This window comes from Hypanus sabinus, chromosome 14 (genome assembly GCF_030144855.1).
Source record: "Hypanus sabinus isolate sHypSab1 chromosome 14, sHypSab1.hap1, whole genome shotgun sequence".
Lineage (NCBI taxonomy): Eukaryota > Metazoa > Chordata > Chondrichthyes > Myliobatiformes > Dasyatidae > Hypanus > Hypanus sabinus.
Window position 1 is genome coordinate 83,532,410 of NC_082719.1, and position 15,585 is coordinate 83,547,994.

Sequence of the window (15,585 nt, forward strand, 5' to 3'; positions counted from 1 at the left end):
ATCCAGGCAGCTGAAGGGAGGAAGCAGTGGTAGAAATTGACCATACCTACGAATTCCTGAAGGCATTTGATCGTGGTGGGTCGGGGGAAGTGGCGGACCACATCTACCTTAGCGGGCAGAGTGGTTGCCCCGTCTTTAGTAATCCTGTGGCCCAGGAAGTCAATGGTATCGAGTCTGAACTGGCATTTGGTGGGGTTGATTGTAAGACCGTACTCACTCAGTCGGGCGCAGAGTTGACGGAGGTGGGACAGATGCTCCTGACGACTGCTGCTGGCTATGAGGATGTCGTCCAAATAGATGAACGCGAAGTCCAGGTCCCGTCCCACCGCGTCCATTAACCGCTGGAACGTCTGTGCGGCATTCTTCAGACCCAACGGCATGCGGAGGAACTCGAAAAGGCCAAACGGGGTGATGAGAGCCGTTTTGGGGACGTCGTCAGGATGCATCGGGATTTGATGGTACCCTCGGATGAGGTCTACCTTGGAGAAGATCCGTGCGCTGTGCAGGTTTGCTGCAAAGTCCTGAATGTGCAGCACAGGGTAGCGGTCCGGTGTGGTAGCCTCGTTCAGCCTGCTGTAGTCGCCGCACGGTCTCCAGCCTCCCGTCGCTTTGGGCACCATGTGCAGGGGGGAGGCCCATGGGCTGTCGGACCGCCGGATGATCCCCAATTCCTCCATCCTCTGGAACTCCTCCTTTGTCAGTCGGAGCTTGTCCGGGGGAAGCCGCCGAGCGCAGGCGTGGAGGGGTGGTCCCTGGGTCGGGATGTGGTGCTGTACGCCGTGTCGGGGCATGGCCGCTGTGAACTGCGGTGCCAGAACCGATGGGAAATCCGCCAGGACCCTGGTGAAGTCGTTGTCGGACAGCGTGATGGAGCCGAGGTGAGGGGCTGGCAACTGGGCTGCACCCAGGGAGAACATCTGAAAGGTCTCGGCGTGTACCAGTCTCTTCCTGGGCAGGTCGACCAGTAGGCTGTGAGCCTGCAAAAAATCTGCACCCAGAAGCGGTTGGGCTACGGCGGCCAGTGTGAAGTCCCACGTGAACTGGCTGGAGCCGAACTGTAGCTGCACCTGACGGGTGCCATAGGTCCTTACTGTGCTGCCGTTCACGGCCCTCGGGGGGGACCCGGTGCCCTGCTGCGGGTGTCGTAACTCGTCAGAGGTAAAACGCTGATCTCGGCACCAGTATCGACCAAAAACCGGCGTACTGACCTTCTATCCCACACATACAGGAGGCTATCCCGATGGCCAGCTGCCATAGCCATCAGCGGCGGCTGGCCCTGGCGTTTCCCGGGAACTTGCAGGGCAGGCGACAACGGCGGGCTTCTGCGCCCCACCGCTGGTGGTAGAAGCACCAGTGTTCCTTGGGCCGGGGGTTGGCGGGCTCTGCGGCCGGGCCTGGACTGGTTTGCTGCTGGGAGCGTGGCTGGGAGATCTGTGTGATGGACGCCCCGCTCACCTTTTTGGCGTTCCACAGCAAGTCCGCCCGGGCTGCCACCTTCCGGGGGTCACTGAAATCCGCGTCGGACAGCAGCAGGCGTATGTCCTCGGGCAGCTGCTCCAGGAATGCCTGCTCAAACGTGAGGCAGGGTGTGTGTCCGTCGGCTAGAGACAACATCTCATTCATTAAAGCCGATGGAGGTCTGTCGCCCAAGCCATCCAGGTGCAGTAAACGGGCAGCCCGCTCGTGCCGTGAGAGTCCGGAAGTCCTGAGGAGCAGGGCTTTGAATTCTGTGTACTTGCCGTGTGCCGGGGGCGACTGTACGAACTCCGCGACCTGGGCCGCTGTGTCCTGGTTGAGGGAGCTCACCACGTAGTAGTAGCGGGTGTCTTCTGAGGTGATCTGGCGAACGTGGAATTGGGCTTCGGCTTGCTGGAACCATAGGTTCGGTCGCTGTGTCCAGAAACCCGGCAGTTTCAATGAAACCGCATGAACAGAGGCGGCGTCGGTCATTTCTGGTCCAAAAATCGTTTGGACTTTGGGGTCACCAATTGTAGCGGTGTGCTACACGCAGCGCTAAAATTACGACACGGAGTCGGTAACTGTCGAAGGAAAAAACTTTATTCGAAATCCTCAGCCTCACTTTTAAGCCTCTCTCAACCTGCCCCCCGTGGCGCAGAGGCTCCAAAGCTCTGTGCTCGCAAACCCCCGTAGGCTATCTAATTGTGTGCCGGTTCGGATGTGCCAGGAAATGGGTCGCCACACTACTTCATTTCTACCAGCTTCTCTCCAGTGACTTTGTTCACATGACAACACTGGGTGTATGGAATACCCTGCCAGGGGTGATGGTAGAGATAGATATATCAGGGACATTTCAAGGACTTAGATAGGTACATGAGGGGAAAAAAACTGAAGGCTATGTAGGAAGGATGAATCAGAGTGATCTTAGAAGGTTGACACACATCTTTAACCAAAGGGCCTGTACTATGCTGTAATGTTCTATGGTGTCTTGTGCTTCAATACCTATCACTGCCCAAAGGTAATTCAGCCAATCATAGCATATACAGCTTTTTTAAAATTTCAGATACACCCTTATCATTCTGCATCAACGAGAACAGGAGAACCCCTTTGCAGTTGAAATGAACTAATCAATAAACAAATGCGTACCACATAACTAATCTGAATCAAACAATTAACAGTATCAAAAAAGGCAAACTTCCACAGCAGTAAAGACATTAGTTAGCAAATTTCTTGTCTAAATTAAAAACATTTCTGTTGAGATATTACTTCTTAAAATTATAATTTAAAAATAAGCTGAAGTCTATTTTGTCTTAGAGAAAGGGTAAAAAGCCTGCATATCAGCTTTACCAAATCTTTCAATGGAAAATTTAGGTTTGTTAAGTAACCTAATGGCAAACCATAGAGTGGTGTTTATAAATGGTAGCAGCCATGAAGGCACCAAATCACTTCTGAAGATAAAGGAGATATGCTTTAAATTTCAGCTACTAAGCCCAATGACTATACAACATTTTTTCTCCATACAGCCTTATAAACGCATTTACTTAAAAGCCCATATAAAAGCACCTTCATTTCTAGGTGCCTCTATTCAATTTCAAACAAGACAAAGATGCTGGGAGAACTCAGGCAGACAAGCAACATCTATCAAAAGAGAAACTAATCAATGATTCAGTTCAGCGACCTTTCTGATCAGTTTCAGATTCAAGCACTTGTAGCTTTAAGTTCTTCAGCATACACATCACTGAGGATCTTATGTGGTCTGTACATATGGCTGTGTGGTGAAAGATGCACAAAAGTGTCTCTTTCACCTCAGATGGCTAAATAAATTTGGTGTGGGTCTCCAAATCCTAAGGACTTTCTACAGGGGCACAACTGAGAGTATCCTGACTGGCTGCATCACTGCCTGGTATGGGAACTGAACTTCCCTCAAATCGCAGGACTCTGCAGAAAGTGGTACGGACAGCTCAGCACATCTGTTGATGTGAACTTCCCACTATCTAGGACATTTACAGAGACAGGTGCGTTAAAAAGGGCCCAAAGGATCATTGGGGACCCAAGTCATTCCAACCACAAACTGTTCCAGCTGCTACCATCCAGGAAATGGTACAGCAGCATAAAAGCCAGGGCCAACAGGCTCTGGGACAGTTTCTTCCACCAGGCCATCAGACTGTTTAACTCACACAATTGTATTTCTATGCTATATTGACTGTCCTGTTGTACATACTATTTATTACAAATTACTAGAAATTGCACATTGCTCATTTAGACGAAGACATAACGTAAAGATTTTCACTCCTCATATATGTAAAGGATGCAAGTCAATTCTATTCATTTTATTTGCTTTCCCAATCTATTCAATGTACTTCACTCTTTCACCCCTTCCTATAATTTGTACGGTTAACCTTCATATGTTTATCCAATTCTCTTTCAGAACCACTGATGATCCTATTCTACCATTCATTCAGGTTCTGCATTACAGAACATAAAACTCACTCAATTCATTTGTGTATTCTGTTATTTAAATCTATTTTAATATTAAAAACACCATTCATGATTTTGGACACCTTCATTTCACTAATATGGGAACAAGCTAAGCTTTTCACATGAATGAAGTCCTGTATCCCACATATTTTTCCTGTAAATCTCTTCTGCATTTTAAGCACCTGATGCCCTTTCTATGATCCTTGAAATGAACACAATGTATTAGCTGAGGCCCATTAATTATAAAGATTTAGCATAATCTCATAATTTTTCCATTCTATTTTACTATTAACAAAACCAAGAATACCCTATACAATGAAAACATTGACATTCGAGGCAATATGGGTAGCATGGTAGTGTAGCAGCTAGTGTAACGCTATTACAGCAACAGGGACCAGAGATCAAATCCGCTGCCATCTGTAAGGAGTTTGTACGTTCTCACCATAACCACGTGGATTTCCTCCAGGTGCTCCAGTTTCCTCACACATTCCAAAAACATACGGATTTGTAGGTAATTAGTCACATGGGTGTAACTGGGAGGTGCAAACACACAGGACTGGAACGGCCTGTTACTGTGTATTGACTCTAAACTAATTTTATTGCCAACTTCAAAAGACTGACATACACCCCAAGTCCAATATTCTTACACCCCTAGTAAAATTACTTCATTATAAAGACATCTTCATTTCCTTCCAAACAAAATTTACTATTTCACATTTTCAGTGTTAAATTTCACCTGTTTACCTGTTTGTTCTTTTCATCAACCTGAAATGTTACTATTGTCTCTTGGTTCACTGTAATTCCCAGTGTTGTCTTACCTGCTAATACTAAAATGAAATGCTGCAGGCACAAAATTAAAAAGCCTGTGGTTATAAATCTCACTGCAGGACAACACCTTGTTATTCCTCCCTCATGCTTGAAGAATTATTGACCAGAAACAATAGACACTCATTGTATGTACAATAAAAAAAAATCTGTAGTAAATTAACTTATTTCCTAGCATGAGAACAGGATGTCATTCAGTTACTTTGCTTTCCTCAGCTTTTGAAATAAACCACAGGCTGATATGTACCTCCGTTCCATTTTCCTCTCCATTACATACCCTTCAACAACAAATTCTCCGGCTTTTGTTTCTACTATCCTTCTAGCCAAAATAATATAATTTAGTAGTAACAAGTCATTCATAAATCTTGAAACTTACTTTTCCCTATGTTGCTTGACCTACTAAGTGTCTCCAAAATTCTATGCCTTTCTTAAAATGATGCGACAGCAGAGTCTGCTCAATAAACTCAAATGACCCCAATCTAAATTTTAATCTCACCTTCTCCACTCAGTCCTGATGGAGGAGTTCAATCCGAGCCATCAAAAATTTCTTTCCTCTCACCAATGCTGCTCAACCCAGGAATTCCTCCAGCAGAATGTTACTTCTCTACATTTTAAGCATACTCTTTCAGAAAAATAAGTTCTTCTAAATTCCGTATTTAATTTATATTAATGGTTCCTGTCTTCACACAAGTAACAACGAATTTTCCCTGTGGAGCCTTTTCAAAGTTTAAAGTAAGTTATCCAAGTACATATATGTCTCCATATACAATCCTGAAATTAATTGTTTGGCAGGCATACTCAATAAATCCATAATAGAATAATAACCATTACAGGATCAATAGAAGACCACACCAACTTGGGCACTCAACCAGTGTGCAAAAAAAAAATAAGCTGTGCAAATACAAAGAAATAAACAATAATAAATAAACAAACAATAAATACCAAGAGCATGAGATGAAGAGTCTTTGAAAGTGAGTTGATAGGTTGAGGGAACATTTCACTGACAAGACAAGTGAAGTTAACCCCCTTTAACTCAAGAGCCTGATGGTTAAGGGATAAACAACTGTTCCTGAACCTGGTGGGAGTCCTGAGGCTCCTGTACCTTCTTCCTGATGGCAGCAACGAGAAGGGAGCATGTACTGGGTGGTGACGGTGCTTGATGATGGATGCTTCTTACCCGAGAGGAAGTTTTGTGCAGATGTGCTCTATAATGAGGGTTTTAGCAGTACTTTTTGTAGGATTTTCTGTTCAAGAGTACTGGTGTTTTCATACCAGACTGTGATGCAACCAGTCAATATACTCCCACCACACATTTATGGAAGTTTGTCAAAGCTTTAGAAGTCATGCCAATTCTTTGCAAACTCCCAGGGAAGCAGAGGTGCTGCTGTGCTTTCTTTGTGATACTTGCAAGCTAGGTCCAGGACATGACATAATAACATCCAGGAATTGAAAGTTGCTGACCCCTTCCACCTCTGATCCTCCAATGAGGCCTGGCTCATGGCTCTCTGGTTTCCTGTTCCTGAAGTCAACAACCAGCTCCTTGGTCTTGCTGACATTAAGTGGTTGTTGTTATGCAACCACTCAGCCAGATTTTCAATCTCACTCCTGTATACTGACTGGTCACCACCTTTGGTTCAGCCTATGACAGCAGTGTTGTCAGCAAGCTTGAATATGGCATTGGAGCTGTGCTTAGCCACACAGTCATAAGTGTAAAGTGAGTAGAGCAGGGGCTCAGCACACAGCCTTGTAATTCACCTGTGCTGATGTAAATTGTGGTGGAAATGTTGTTGCCAATCCAAACTGAACTGGGATCTGCAAATGAAGAAGTCAAGGATCAATTTACACAAGGAGATACTGAGGCCAGGGTTTTGGAGCTCATTGATTAGGTTTGAGGGGATGGTGGCATTGAATGCTGAGCTGTAGTCATTAAAGAGCATCCTGATATACATGCATCTTCGCTGTCCAGTTATTCCAGGGTTGAGCGAAGAGCCAAGGAGATGGCATCTGCTGTGGAGCTGTTGCTCTAATAGGCAAGCACAGAAAGCACTGAGCTCATCTGGAAGTGGAGCCCTACTGTTGCCCATGTCTCATGATTTAACTTTATAAGAGGTGATATTATTCAAGGCCTCCCACAATTGTCAAGCATCCTTTGTTAATTCAAGACCAGTCTGGTATCGCCATCACCTTGGAGATCACTTTTTGGAGATTGTACTTGGATCTTTTGTAACTTTCTCAGTCATCAGACTTTAATGCCTCTGATCTGGCCCTCAGAAGATCGCAGATCCCACGGTTCATCCAGGGCTTCATTCACGATCTTTCAGGGCATTGTCAGTTCTATCAATGAACTATAGCATATCCCATCTTCTCTGACAGGTTGCTTCCATGTTAGTGGTGATTTTATGGCCAGTATGTACCATATGTCCACAGTGGAGTACAAAATTTCAGAGCCTAAAAAGTAACACAAATTTAACATACTCTATGTCCTTACATTAGGTGTTTCTTGGACTTTATGAGAAACCTTAGCAAAACACATTTGCTCATAAACATAATGATGTTGAGGTCCTGTATTAACATTTTCTAAAATTACAGAATCCATGGAAGGTTGGAAATATTATTGAAGCACCTTAAATTTGGATTTGTTTTGACAAATGCAACAACACTTACAAAATAAAAGATAAGCTGTCAGTACAGAGTAACTTCCAGTGGCAGTTAGAAACACTTTAGTTCTAACATTCGTAGCCAAAAATCAAAGCGATTTATTCAAATGACACTGTCAAATTCAAGGACCAACGTTTGCCACAAGTATATTAGCCAGATTGAAAATAGTATTAATGGATTAATACAAATGCATTATCAGTCCTAACATTTCATTTAAAGAACTGATAAATGCAAAATAATTCTTGACAAATTATTTACATCAAGTAAACTAGTCTAAGTTGCTGTAGTAAATTAATCCCACCCAATTAAAAACACATAATGTGGCATACCTTTAATTCATTTTAACAAAGCAATATACACTGAGTGGCTACTTTATTCGGTACAGCAGCTCAATAATAGAAATATCTAATCAGCCAATCATGTGGCAGCAACTTAATGTATGAAGGTATGCAGGCATAGTCAAGAGGTTCAGATCAAGCATCATTAATGGGGCAAAAATATGAACTAAGTGACTTTGACTGTAGAATAATTGTTGGTGCCAGACAGGATGGTTTGAGTATCTCAGAAACTGCTGATCTCCTGGGATTTTTTACATATAAGTGTCCAGAGTTTACAAAGTTTACACTGTTTCAAGCCAACAAGAAGGCGGCACTACTGCAAATAGCCGCATGATACAACAGCGGTATGCAGAACAGCATGTCTGAATGCACACAAACTTGGAAATAGATGGGCTACAACAGCAGAAGACAACGGACAAACACTCAGTGGCCACTTTATTGGGTACAGGAGGTACCCAAAAAAGTGCCACTGAGTGTATGTTAAAATATTTCTTCCATTCCCACATTATTTTTAAGCCAATCCTCAGGTTCAGCAAAAGAGGAAAGTTTTGTTGCATGCTGGCATGATTTACTTCAATAGTAACGAATAACAAATGACAATAAACACACAGAAGATGTTGCCTGACATACTGAGCTCCTCCCAGCATTTTGTGTGTATTGCAAGTGACATGGAACACAGCACAATGAACATAATTTCTGACTTTAAAGAGAGAAGCTGTTGACAAAACTGTGAAACATGGTACAACCTAGCTACTCGAAAGAGCTACTATTATGTTCTGTGGCTAAGGAGAACCCATGCATGTCTATCCACTCAAGGTCAGAGTCAGAGGAGATTTCTTTAAATCACATTACTTTGATTTCCCCCTCTCCTCAGGTTTCTTCTGCCACACAGAGTCAAGTATAGCAATGATTCTTCAGGCAGGGAAGAGAAGAGAAGTGAGTTTTCTGGTGGTGAGATATACAATCACAGGCCGTTTGGACTTTGTGCACACAGGACATCATCATAAGCTGTCCGCACTTCTGCTAAGATGCTATCTGAACCTTTTGTCTTTGCTGGATCAATACTAACAACTCTCCTTGATATCATCTAGAGACTCAAATTATGTGAATGTTGGCTTTCTTGGTAAAAAGGACATCAGATGAAAGTAAAGATAGATTCATTCTACACACTTACCTAACAGTGCTTCAATGGCTCTTCTGAGCTGGGTGTATGTATTGTTGAGGATGTTTATGCATGTTCTTTGAGCCTCATCTTGTTAACAGCATAATTATCCATTAGTGTTAACAATCGATATGACAGGACTCCAGAGTGATCCATTAGTTACGGGGTAGCTTTATTCTATACCCAGATGGCAGTAATCCTGTGTTACTGCATCACTAAGAACAAACGTCATTTTTAAGTATGCCTGAAGTTGCTCTTGCCAAGCACTCTGCACATTCCTAACTGATACACAATTAATCTCCCACCTGGATTGTAATGATACAGTAAACATGACCATAAGACAAAGGAGCAGAATTAGACCATTCTGCCCATTGAGTCTATTCCACCATTTCAAAAGGGCTGATTTATTATCCCTCTGAACTTCATTTTCCTGTCTTTCCTCCCCATAATCTTTGATACCCTTAATATTCAAGAATCTATTAACTCTACTTTAAATGTACCCAATGTCATAGCCTCCACAGCAATCTGTGGCAATGAATTCCACAAATACATCATGCTCTGTCTAAAGAAATTCTCATTTCTGTTCTAAAGGAAGATCCCACTATTCTGAGGCTATTCTCCTCCTGGACTCTCCCACAATAGGAAACATCCTCTCCACATCTACTCTATCTAGGCCTTTCATAATTCAATAGGTTTCAGAGGTCACCCCTCATTATTCTAAACTCCAGCGAGTGCAGGCCCAGAGCCTTCAAACACTCCTCATACGTTAACTTTTTATTCCTGACATCATTCTCTTGAATCTCGTCTGAACTCTCTCCAACGCCAGCCTTACTTATACAAGGGTCCCAAAACTGCTCAAAAAAGCTCCAAATGCATTCTGATCAGTACCTTATAAAGCTTCAACATTATATCTTTGCATTCATGTTCTAGTTCTGTCAAAATAAATGCTAACATTGCATTTGCCTTCCTTACCACCAACTCAACCTGCAAGTTAACCTTTTGGGAATCCTGCATGAGTTGTGGGCCATAACCTTACAGACTGTGGTGGAATCCAATTCCAGTGCTACTGGCAGCCCATGGGCCTTTGTGGATGTCCAGTTTTAAGGAGGTAGACATGCTCGATACCTATCCAACATAATGGTAGTGCCACACAACATGATAGGCAATGTCCCTGATGTAAAGCACAACATTGTTTCAACAACTGTAAGGATTCCTACCAGTATGATCATGTACATTTGCATCTACATTAAATGAACTATTGAGGGCAAAGTGATGTTATTTATAGTCTCTCATTGCTGCTTTAATCACCTTACCAATTTCTTCCTTGATTTTCTAACCTATTAAGAAATTTTATTTTTAAACTTATACCATTTTTGTGAAAGACAAAGTTGAGCTCATTGTTATATGCACAAGTATATTAAAAGAGAAGAATAAGACTAATAGTAGGCAAAATGAGTCAAGGATTAGTCCAGAAATAGTTAATATACCTGTTACTAATGAGTTAGAACCCAATATACATGTTGAGGGAGAAGATACTGTCAATTTTAAAAGAAAGTAGCTTAGATCACAACAAGTTAAATTGAGCAAGAATCTGAAAATGGTATGAAAAACTCACCTACAGCAGTAAAGACACATAGCATCATGTAAACAGCTTTCACAAAAAACAACCAAATTAGACACTTCTGCAAAATAAACAATTAAAAAACACAATCAATTTCAGTTCAAGGTGATGAGAGTGGCTATATTGTTGCTAAACTGTTTAAGGGGTTTAGGGTTTTGCTGGTTGGTTCAAGAACTGAATAGTTGAAAAGAGGTTGAATATGGTGGTATGAGACATCAGGCTGATGTACCTCTGCTTGATGGTAGCTGCAAGGTGGTTGCATGGTCCAGTGGTGTTATGATTAAATAACTTAATATTCCCAGAATTTGATACTTTGCACAAGGAGGCATCTGTTGGCCTTCTCTGATCCAAAGGAAACAATCTTTCTTCATAGCTACAATTTTCCAGTCACGGCAACAACCTCATTTTCTCCTTGCACTCTTCTTTAAGGAGAACAACATCATTCTTACAGTGCACTAATCAGAACTGCAGGCAGAATGCACTCTAGCTCCTCAACCTCTTTACCCAGGTAATCTTCAGCACAGTTAACTATGTCTTTCTTATATTTAAGGGACTTATTTGTATAGGGTACACATCACCAACTTGAACCACTTTCTCCCTCCCTTTGAGATTTTCCTTGGCTGAACGTCTAGTTATGCCTTTTTGTACCTCTATCATATTCCTTTCATGTGCCTGGGATATTATTCCTGAATTGACAACTCAGTATAAATGGCAGACACTGTACAGAAGATACAATATTGCCATGACAGTCACATTCCAAGCAGAATGCTAGGTGTAACATTAGAATCACTACAATTGGAATTGTGTAAGGAAAAGGATACGATTAGCTCAGAAAGCTAGAATATCTCAGATAAGAGAAAACTACAAGAAGATGGAATGAGAATTTAAATTGCAGGCTCAATGATGTACAGACCCAGTCACGTTGACAAGGTTAAATAAAGTTTAAAAGGGATAGATTCAGAAAGATAAAAGAAATACTGCTCCATGAAGAGTGTCAGTTTTTAGGTTAACTTACCAAGAGAGATTAAGAGAAAGTAGCTTAGATCACATCAAGTTAAATTGGATAAGAATCTGGAAGAGAAACGCAACATTTTTAATTGCCTAGGAAAATAAACTAGATGGACCTACTGACTTTTATAATGTTAAAATCTGGCAGAATAGGAAGTAAAAGTAACTCTTCAGCTATAATTCCCTTTCAAAAAAATAGGCAAAGTATAAGAGTTACTTTTATTTAAGTTCCTTACCATCAACATTAACTGGGTACTCTCTAACGAGAAACTTTAAAAAATTGTGAAATCTCATTTATACAGATTTCAAGAACAAACCTGAGGTTAGGTATTCTGAAGCAAATAACCCACCTCCTGACCTCCCTATGCTTTTCCTACTATTTATGACATACACCAGAAGTAAAATAGCAAAAAACTACACTTGCTCAATGACTATAACTCCAATAGTACCCAAAAGGTCAATTCCACCCAGAACAATACAACCTACTCGATTAGCAGTTCATCTTGCATCTTAAATATTCACTGTTATTACCAGCAAACCATCACATAATAACTTTTCCCTGTATAATGTTCTTTAAAAGAAAATGTATTTCCTTAAGTAAGTTTAGAACAGGATTATGCTATATCATTACGTGTATAGAAGTTAATGGAACACAACAAACTTATCTTACCAATATAAAGAGATATGCCATTTATTTCCAATTAACTAACAAATATAATTTAGAGAGTTGTGATTTTAGACTTCTAATTTCTTTATTTGCAGGTATACAACTATTGACTTAAACACTGACTTAAAATCAGCACCACGGAAAATACACATTACACAGAAATGAAGTACAGGTAGTCCCCAAGTTATGAACGTCCGACTTACGGACAACTCGGACTTACGAACTGAGGAAGGAGTACGCCGTCTGCCATTTTAAGTCAGATCGCGATGCCATCCGCCATTTTAAGTCGGCTCGCGATGCCATCCACCATTTTAAGTCATTGCCGTTGACACTGTGTTGAGTGTTTAACTTTGTATTTGTTTTAAATTTTTCTCAGTAAGATTAACCTTGACCCCACCACCCCCATTCTGGTTGGCTGGTGGCACAGTGAGATCAGTGCTGGGCACGAGAACAAAGTTTCCCGAGTTCGATCTAGTGAAAGTCTGCTCCCATGCCAAGTTGATGTCGATCTAGTGACTCCTGTACCATCTGTGCCGGGTTGATGTCGAGCTCGCAACTCCACCTCGTAAAAAAAAACATGGCCACCTCCAGTTTAAATTCCCAGGCGAAATATTGTGGAGGATCAAAAAAACCCAAACCTAGCACAGCCCCCACTTGTCTCATTTAGCCTGTCTCAGTGCAGTGGAGTTTAGGACCTGGGGAATTCAGTGTGGTGGTCCTTAGGACCCAGCGGACCTTGTGAGCTGGCGCAGCTCAGGACCCACCGCCTGCAGCGATTCTGTTCCATTGACGGGAAGCGAACACAATTGAAAATAAAGTGGAAATAATAAAGCATTTGGAAAGAGGTGAAATGCCATCGGTCATTGGAAAAGCGTTAGGCTACAATCGGTCAACGATCGAACAATTTTAAAGGATAACGGAGAAAGTGAGAATAATGGAGCATGTGAAAGGCCCTGCCCCGATGAAAGCTACAATTATTACTAAGCAATGCAGTGGTTTAATTATTGGAATACATATGTTTCTTAAGTGTTTTATATGCATAGAAAGGTAAAATATATACTATATTCTAAGTCAAACGTTTGACTGACGCTAAATAATACTGGATGTACTTGTTCAAACTTACATACAAATCTGACAAAGACGGACTCAGGAACAGAACTTGTAGGTAACCCGGGGACTGCCTGTATGTATTTCCAAAACAAAGTTGAAGAATTGGATTTTTAGATTATTGCTCATGCCCAAGTGCAAGAGGAGATGTTGCAAGTCATTACTTGAGAGCAACTCAAATTTTGACATAGCATATTTTATCTGAACAATGTCATTAGAGTTCTTAATTATAAACATTCCTATTATTACATTCAATATATTCAAATATAGGAGCAGAACTACATCATTTGATCTGAGTTTGCTCTGTCATTTCTTCATGGCTGATTCATTTTACCTCTCAGTCATAAGCTCCTGTATTCTCCCTGTATCCCTTCATGCCCCGACTAATCAAGAGTCGCTCTGCCTTAAATATACCCAGGGACTTGGCCTCCACAGCCACCTGTGGCAACAAATTCCATAGATTCACCACACAATTAAAAATTATAGATTTTTTAGTAATTTTGTAACTCATCTTTGGGAAGAAAACATGCACGAAGTGAGCATGTAGAGCTTATGTTCATTTTCAGTACAATTTGTGGCATGCAGGAGAAGTGGAATATTGAAGTAGTAGAACTGGTGCAAAAAGAAATCTTAAACATTATTGAATTAGACTGCGAAAACAAACACCTCCTTGCTACAGATTTTAATGCTGCATCAAATATCACTCAAACAAATGTCAGCCACGTCAGCGGTATAAGATTCTACTGATTAAAAAAAGGCTCTTCACACGTTGTTACACATCAATAGAAGTAGCAAGTTCTCCAGCAAGGAATGCATCATTTTTAATTAAGTCACCAGCAGGAAAGAGAGGAATGGACACAATAATATACTCATATTTTAGGGAATAAACCCTTTATGCTCTCAATGAAACAGGAACAAGTTACTACCCTCAACCGTATCAAACAACATACTTCTAGTGGAAAGAGATCAAAATAATTATATCCCTTTAAGTGAGCCAGCTGCACTGCCTCACTGTTTAATATGTGAATACCCATGAGTAGTTGGGGGAGAGATTGATATTCCTAAAAACATTTCATATAAATAATCTATTATCACAATTTTCCTTCATCTGCACATATGTCAAGAAATACAAATTGAAAATACAATCTGTTGATTTATTTATTTTTTTTCACAAATTCTCTGCAAGCAAATTTTATTGTGAATTTCAATTTTTTGGGCATAACGGCAAATGTCTGTAATCTGAACAGCCGTAATGCAGGTGTCAGATGTATTCAAACAATACTTTGAAAAACCGAACTATATTTTAACTGACATAACTTCAGACAGATATTGAATGCAATTCTCCTATTTTGCTTAAGGCCACAACTTTTACCCTCAGCTTTCTTATGTCAAGAGAATAATGCAAGTTCTATCCATGCAGCTTTCACATTTTCATATTATGCTACAGTAATTCAAACTTAAAGCAAAAATCAATATGTCTTATATAATGAAAAGTATATAATTGAGTAGGTGTGCGTGTCTTAGTACACACACTCGTTCACACACTTCTTCAATGTTAATATTGTACCATGAGGTAATCACTTTTACGTTAATCAACATTGCAGATAAAATGGAGTCCAGTTAATTGGGGCAGTAGCTTATTTGGGCCAACTCTTAAAGAACAAAAACTAATTGAGAAAATAGCTGGGGTTTGCTTCGCTTAATTGGGACAGGAGACTGTCGCCAAACAGTTTCTAACTAAAGTGAGTCATTTACACTTATGTGGCTGTTAGACAATACACCATGCTCAGAGTGAACAGTTTTTAAGTAGCGTCAGCTGCATCTGTTTGTGTTCAAAAAGCAGTGACTTTTGTCACTGCCAGTTAATGAGAAATAAGCAGCAAGACAATTCAGAACTGCTTTGCTCACTGTGGTTTCAAGCATTCGGTGAGGAGATGCCAGAAAAGACCAGAAGTGAAAATGGAAAGATATCATTACTTCAACAAGTGAGGACTTATGAAGAATTTGAAAGTATCAGCAATCAACTTGAACGTTACAATGAAAATAAAGATTTGGAGGATGTAATTGTCAAACATTGCATGAAGGCAGTTATTATCTGCACTATTATCTGCCTGCGCTGACTTTGTTCATTTAAAGACAATCAAAAGAACACGGCAGCATACATTAGATGAATTCCTCTGTCCGTAACTATAAAGAACTAAGACACAGTTTTATAGAACACTATCAATACTACTACAGTACTAATTTGTTCTGTATTTCATTT

At 41.0% G+C, this 15,585-nt stretch overlaps 1 protein-coding gene and 1 long non-coding RNA gene across 2 annotated transcripts in view; both read right to left on the reverse strand.

The window, feature by feature from the left end:
* Positions 1–15,585, reverse strand: part of golph3a (golgi phosphoprotein 3a) — a 91,512-nt gene that overhangs the window by 72,469 nt on the left and 3,458 nt on the right. The window lies entirely within an intron of this gene.
* Positions 7,024–13,349, reverse strand: LOC132404953 (uncharacterized). Its single transcript, XR_009515723.1, has 3 exons — positions 13,339–13,349; positions 10,535–10,601; positions 7,024–7,209 (listed from the first exon to the last, which is right to left on the reverse strand). It is a non-coding gene; the product is annotated as an uncharacterized LOC132404953 (long non-coding RNA).